Consider the following 7,557-nt stretch of genomic DNA (forward strand, 5'->3'; position numbering starts at 1 on the left):
TAGCTGAAATATTCCAGCACAGTTTTCAAATTAAATTCATTTCAGACACACAAAGGTGATTTTCAAATTTTTTTCTCCATCAGCCACAAATTTTAATGTTTATTTTTATAGAAATACATGCCTGATACCCCTGGTAATTGCATTTCTGTGAAAATGATGTTATGGCTCCAAAATCTGAAGAGCAGAGCTGGGGCTCTAAAGGTGCCATTCCCCATTGAATAATCACATCTAAAAAGAAAAAGCATCTCAGAAACAAGTTTGTGCATCCTGTGGGTTGGAAAGAGAAAATCAGCTGAAGATAATGATGTCTTACAGGAGGTCAAGAGGTGCAGAGTTACTCCAGAGATCCTTGGCCCTGTGCACATCCAACAGGAAAAAAGTTACCTCAGGAATATCACTGCGAGAGAAACCACAGCACAACATTTATCTTCTATTTTTCCTTTCCAATGCCAGAATTGTAGGTTTGCTTTTCCCACTGCTGTTTCTCTGGAATTACTGATCCTGGAGGGGGTTTCAGCATCATCTGAGCACACTCGTGCTATTTTTGGTTTCACCCGGGTCATTCGTTTGTGCTGTGACTTCAGTGAATGTTTTTGCCTTGTGAGGAGATATCAAAAATATCTGAAGCACATGATAATGGAATGGTTATTGSAACAGATAATGGAGCCAGAGATTTTGTCCTGCACATTTGTTGTAAATTGTAAGTATTTATTGCACTGGCTGCAAAATGCATTCGCTGAAAGGAGCAAATAGATAAAATTATTGCATGAAATTTTCATTGCAGAATYACCTGCTATGCTATTAATGCCAAAATGTTCAATGTAATTCCAAGAAGATCCTTCCACACACAGAGGTAATACTTTAATATTCTTATTTATCTCTTTATTGCTGTGGCTCAAGGCCACGATATTGAAACAAGATTCTATAATTACAGGGGYATATTCTCTTTTATTAATTGTGGCCAGACTGGTATCACAGATACCAAGATACACTGCCAAGTAGCCAAAATCTAATTAAACAYTTGCTATCTAATCGTGTAACTGCTGTGGAATAAGATATCAAATACTAAAGAAAATTTTTATGACCACACAGTTGAAAGCAAAAGCTGCATAAAGATGAAAAACACAGGATAAACAACAAATTAATGCTAGTGGATTGCACAAATCTATCCTGTAGTTGTGTGTAGAAATCAGAAATAAGCCCAGGCCAACTGTTTGTAGAAAATCATGAGAAACCCAAGAAAGTGAGGTAAATGCAAGCAGAAATTCTGAAAGAGCATCAGACACAAGGCAATTCTTTCTTGTGCTCATCTTTCTTTGCCATTCCTCACTCAGAGCTYCCTCCTCACCCTTCTGGGGATGAGGAACATCACAAAACCATGCAGGATCACAAGATCCACCAACATTTCCCCAGAAAATCTGGAAAGTTCAGTTTCAGCTTTCAGATTTTGATGTTGGCCCAAGTCCTAATGACTTCRTACAATTAAGAGAACTCTTCCAAATTCCCCATTGAATAATCACATTTAAAAAGAAAAAGCATCTCRGAAACARCTTTGTGCATCCTGTGGGTTGGAAAGAGAAAATCAGCTGAAGATAATGATRTCTTACAGGAGGTCAAGARGTGCAGAGTTACACCAGAGAACTGCACAGTCAGTCTGAATCAGATCTGCAAGATGGTCTAAAACAAGTAACTAAAATTCTTCTGGCATGCAGGTTGAGAGGTTAAAATAAAATAAAAATAATTTTTGAAAACAAACCAAAATAAGGACAAGGGATTACCCCACAGGAAAGGCRAGGAACGGAACCTCTGCACAGCTGGAGCTTCATCTGCACACAAAACGAGGGGTGTGAACTGTTTATTGAATTATTTAATGCAGAAATGAGTTTACCAAGTGTCAGGAGACAAATGGAAGGTGACAGACCCTCCTCCAGACAGAAATTATGAGCTTTTCACATCTGTACAGGTGAAGGATGTGCTGGCAGTGACCACTCCCATCTCAGTGCTGTTCACATGCACAGTTTCATCTTCACACCATGTCAGAAAAACAGAATCTTGAATTTCTTACATTAAAAAGAGCTTCTAAACTACCCCTGGTTAAAGGCAGCAGCAATTTCTAATTCTCTGCCATGTGCCACCTTCCAYTCCATCCTTCAGCAGTTTTCTTTGCTCACATCCTCTCTGAAATGCTTGGCGTGTTCCTGGGAGTCTTTCAGCTCAGCTGTGCTGCTCCTACTGCATCCAAAATAAACCTGAAGTAGCAGAACTTCCAAAGACACAAACCTCCTTTATTGTGTCTGCTCAGCTATATTAGCACAGGCCATGCCTGAGACGATGAAATGCATCACAAATATTCTCCTTGCAAGGGGGAGGAGTGCCTCAGGATGGATTAAAGCAAACAGCTCCAGGTCCCAGCAGCACCAGCACCTTTGGTGGGCACCAAAAGGTTTAAAGGTTTTTAAAAAACCTTTCTGGAAACTCAGCAAAGCCATTTCTGAGGAAAAACGACAGCAATTCTGTGATCCTGCAGACACCAAGGCCAGAGCTCCCCAATCCCTCAAAGCACACARTGCAGAGGAAGATTTTCTGCACAARGTTCTTMATTTCCCCACCAAAGGCAYTCCTGGAGCTCTGATGGATTATTCCAACAGAAATTAATGCCCACCAAAGCAATGTTYATTGGCATTGGCAGAGCTCACCTTCCTCACCCATCTCAGGGCTGCTCTGTTGGGATCTGACCTTTGAGGGACGTGAGAAATGTTCCTGTCCTTCTTTCCAGGGCTGTTGGTTTTATCCACAGAGGGAAATAATCTGAAGCAATAAGCTGTTTTCACAATATGAATGCATCTTGCTGAACGGAATTTTCATTACAAATGTGTCTGACCTTTTGTAAATAGTCCTGCTCCTTTCAAAGTGTGCTCTGATATCTATTAAAGACAAGGGAAGGACTTGCAGAGATTTCAGCTGCAGGTTCATCAGACACAAAAAAAAAATCAGACAGCACTGGGTCTTYAGCTTGATATTTAAGACATTTTCATTAAATTTTAATATATCCTTAAACTTTAATATTATGCAATCAGTTGGTAGTAATTCACTGTCTTTAAAAATAAAATGCTAATAAAACCTATGGTAGGCAGATAATTTTCCAGATTAATTTTGTTCTTATTTTTTTCCACAAGACTTTATTAAACTATATTCCCCTCTTTTGCTAGCTATTTTCATGGTAAGAGTCGAAAAACAGAGCACAGATACAAATAAATTTTTGCAACTCTGGCCCATRTTGCAGATCCAAAATTTCTGCAGAAATAAGTTTCTTTTCCATGGGAGGTGTTTGCTTGCAAAATGGATTTATGCATGCAAATGCAGCGGGCAGCTGTCAGTCAGCAGGAGAGAGATGAGAGTTTCTGCAGACACTTTTTGCAATGGAAATTGTAATTTCTGGCAAGTGAGGAGAGTGGAGCACCAGCACAGCTCCAGTTACAGATGATGGCAAGGCAAGTTCTCCGTGTCTGGTTCATATTCAGCTTTTTGCACAAATTCTGTCCCCTTGGCTGGAATTTAATTCATGCACTGAGGAAATACTGAGCCCCTAAAGCTCAAGCTCAATAATCAGATATTCTCARCTGATGGCCAATTTTCTTGACAAATCCTTTGTCACTACTGAAGTATCATTAACTAACACATTTTTGCTCCTTTCCAAAGCACAGATCTGGCGAATGAGTAATTCTAACACTTTATGGCATCCACAGATTTTGTTCCAAACATTGACAGCTTTCACACAGTCATTCCCACCGTAATGAAATGTATTGCTCTTTAAACAGCATTTCCTCACCACGAGCAAGTATTCACAAAGATGTGCTACCTACATAAATATTTAAGTCGGGATTTTATATCTGCATCCCTGCATGAACCAACAGAAGRGTGTTGGTCATAAATTAGAGCTGAAAGCAGCACTGGAGGCACCTGAAATCCTGGATCAGCTGCTGCTGCTGACAGAAAACTCTGCTTACAGAGGGCCAAGACATTGGCATCACTTTTCATTAGAAATCCCAAAACACCAGGAGTAAACAAGAAGTGAATATACATTTTATGTAGGAATAACAAACCACAGATGGCAGAAAGTTTCTGATTTTTTTTTTTTTTGCCTCCATTAGACATATCAACTTGCTACATTTTTTTTTTTCAGCAAGACTGGTAGCAGTTTTTAGAACTCTCCATTAGGAAATATTTGTTTYGTCCTGGGTGAGTCAGTAATTTCAAGTGGGATGGTGAAGTCTGAGCAACAACTCTGCAATAACAGAGGGACTGAAACCCTGGATGGGGGCAAGGCATGGACTTGGACTGAGCCTCACACTCCATTTCCCTTCTTAGTGGGAAAATCTCACCAAGAAAATCTTTTCTGCTGCTCTCCAGAGCTCCCCAGTGCTCCCAGAAAAGCCCTGGAAAGTCCAACCAAATAATGCATTGGGAGAGGGGTGCAAACACAATGAGTTTTTGGGACAAGAAAACCTTTTCCCATTCAGAAAGCTCCGTATTAAACTCTTAAAATTAAGCACTGCATCCAATCACAGGTACCATAGGTGGTAATAAAGGTGCTATTTTAGACTGRGTTATTCTGCCAGCTATCCTGGAGCAGATTCAGATTAATTCCACTAAACTCAGCTTGATTTGTTGCAGAGCTGTGGCAGGGCAGGGAGGGTTCCAGGGCACGGCAGAGCCAAGGCTGRGATTGAGCAGGTGGGGCCTTGGAGCAGGCTGAGCACAGTCCTGGGAAATGGGGCTACAATAATTTAAAATAAATTTAAAAGCAGTAAACTGTGGCTTTCGACCCCATCTCTGACACACCTAAAAGTGAAATGTGAGATTTCACCAAAATAAAACCTGAGGAGCTGGCCAGGCTTATCTAAGAGTTTTGTAGCCACCTAGCATGTCCTTGAAGCCCAGCAGCTCGTTTTTTATCCTCAAAGCCCAGGAATAAACACAGCAGATGCTCCAAGCAGCAGCAGCAGCAGCAGCTGTGCCTTTCTTTTGGGGGTCAGGGCAATCTCAGACGGTGTAGAAATAACAACCAACCCCTGAAATTCTGTACCATCTACAAATCTGTCCTAGAGACACCAAAGCAACTTCTGTTACATCCTGACAGGCCTTTTCCCTCTCATTTGGTTCATGCAGGATATCATTTTAGATGTTATTGTGCCTCTTTTTCCTCTTTTTTGTTGTAAATATTCGGTTCCATTTCCATTGCTCCTTGTCCTTTAATACCATATCAATAGAATCCTGCACAGTTTCTCCATCTACAAACACACGAAGATTAATTTGCATGCTGAAAGCATAATTCAAATATTTTAAACTGGATATGGATGAAACAATAATCCAGTTCTGGGCCGAAATCCTGCTTTGCTCCTGCTCCTGCTCTGTTCCTGCTCTGCTCCTGCACTGCTCCTTCTCCTGCTCCTGCGCTACTCCTGCTCTGCTCCTGCTCTACTCCTGCTCTGCTCCTGCTCTACTCCTGCTCTGCTCCTGCTCTACTCGTGCTCTACTCGTGCTCTACTCCTGCTCTACTCCTGTTCTACTCCTGCTCTACTCCTGCTCTGCTCCTGCTCTACTCCTGCTCCTGCTCTGCTCCTTCTCCTGCTCTGCTCCTGCTCTGCTCCTGCTCTACTCCTGCTCTACTCCTGCTCTACTCCTGCACTGCTCCTTCTCCTGCTCCTGCGCTACTCCTGCTCTGCTCCTGCTCTGCTCCTGCTCTACTCGTGCTCTACTCCTGCTCTACTCCTGTTCTACTCCTGCTCTGCTCCTGCTCTACTCCTGCTCTACTCCTGCTCTTCTCCCCCTCTCCTCCTCCTCCTCCTCCTCTCCCCATTACTGATCCCACCTGGGATCATCCATCTCTCCATCCCCGATCTGTAGTATTCAAATATTGTGACTCAGCCCTGAATTCAGGGGGCTGCCTTCAAAAGTCACACCGCTTTAAAAATATGAAKTCAGTGGGAATCTTTTTATTGGCTTTTTTTTTGTTATTTTGAGCTGGTTGAAATGCCTCTCCCTCCCACCCTCTCTCCTGCAGAATGAAAGGAGAGATTCTCACACTCAGTTTTGTGGATTTTTTTAAAGCAAAGACCCTTCAAAACTCATCACAGGGGGTGACACCATGGCCAGGGAAGGGTGGCCTTCCATGTCCCCCCAACAGACACAGCTCAMGCTAGGAAGCCAAAAATATTCACTCCAAATCCGAAATTTCTTTGTTCTTCGCCCCCTCAATGCTCCGAAGAGGAATATTTGTTTCCCAAATCTTCCCAGAACTTCCCAGACCCTCCCAGAGGCCCCCAAACCCTCCCAAACGCCCCTAAAACCTTCCCAAACCCCYCCAAATCCCCCCAAAYMCTCCCAAATTCTCCCAAACYCTCCCCAMAGCCCAGCCAGGCCCAGGYCCAGATGGGTTTTYRGCCTCAGCTYRGTCTCAGCTTCACAAAGCCAGACCTAAATGTTATTTATTGGGGTTTTTTTCAGAGTTTGTACCCACGAGGGGGGGAGCACCCCAAGAGTCTCTCTGCACCAGGATTGCCTTTGCAGAGTCACCTTTGGGGCTGTTCTTGAGGACATTCAGAGGGGTTTTTGTAAATAGGAAAATGTGTCACAGTGCTCTGTACACCATCCCACTGTCACACCCAACCCTGCAGCTGTAACACAGCTCACACAGCACTGAAAAGTGTGAAATTTCTGAAAATTCCACACAAAAAGCACATTATTACACACTTCTGAACAGCTATTGTCCCCACCAATGTTTTTGGAGGAACGAATTAGAACAGCGTCTCACAAGTGCTTAAGACTTCAGAACAATGACTATAAAAAATAAAAATCATAAGACTTCAGAACAATGACTATAAAAAAATAAAAATCACAAGACTTCAGAACAATGACTATAAAAAAATAAAAATCACATTGCAGCAGGAATTTCAATAGGTACAGTCACAGCTCTTCCAAGTGGACTCTTGTAGTGGGGCACATTTGTGACTAAGTTGTGGTGAACAAGATGTTCTCAAATCCATGAGTAAAGAGGAAAACTTTACAATGGGGTGAAAATGAATCCTGTTTGGGTATAAATACTGCTCTCCTGGATTTCATTCCCAGTGACTCACACAGCCCAGCATTCCTCAACAAAGAGTGTGTTGGCAATTTTTAGCCACCTCCCCGAGGCATTATCTCACATTCTGGAGGTTGCCATAAATCCCAAATGTCCAACTTGCTCTCATCAATGTCAGGAAAAGAAAAATCCCTTGAGAACTTTTCCCCATGCAGAGAACCCTTTGCATTCTCAGCCTGGGAATCCTTGAATCTCTCTTTTCAGCAGTGTCAGTAAGAAATAATAACATTAAAATGTGATATAGAGGATTTTAGTGTGCCTGCTGAGCTGTGTGTGACTCAAATCAGCAGCTCCACTCCCAGCAATCATCATCACTCACAAATAAACTCATAAATCATTTTGGACTTGAAATTTGGACACCCTCACCTTTGATATTGTCCTGATTCCCACCAGGCCTGTCCAGAGTCTGCTCTGTG

Source organism: Malurus melanocephalus, unplaced genomic scaffold (assembly GCF_030028575.1).
Source record: "Malurus melanocephalus ecotype Western Australia unplaced genomic scaffold, MMel_1.1 scaffold_621, whole genome shotgun sequence".
Taxonomy (NCBI): domain Eukaryota; kingdom Metazoa; phylum Chordata; class Aves; order Passeriformes; family Maluridae; genus Malurus; species Malurus melanocephalus.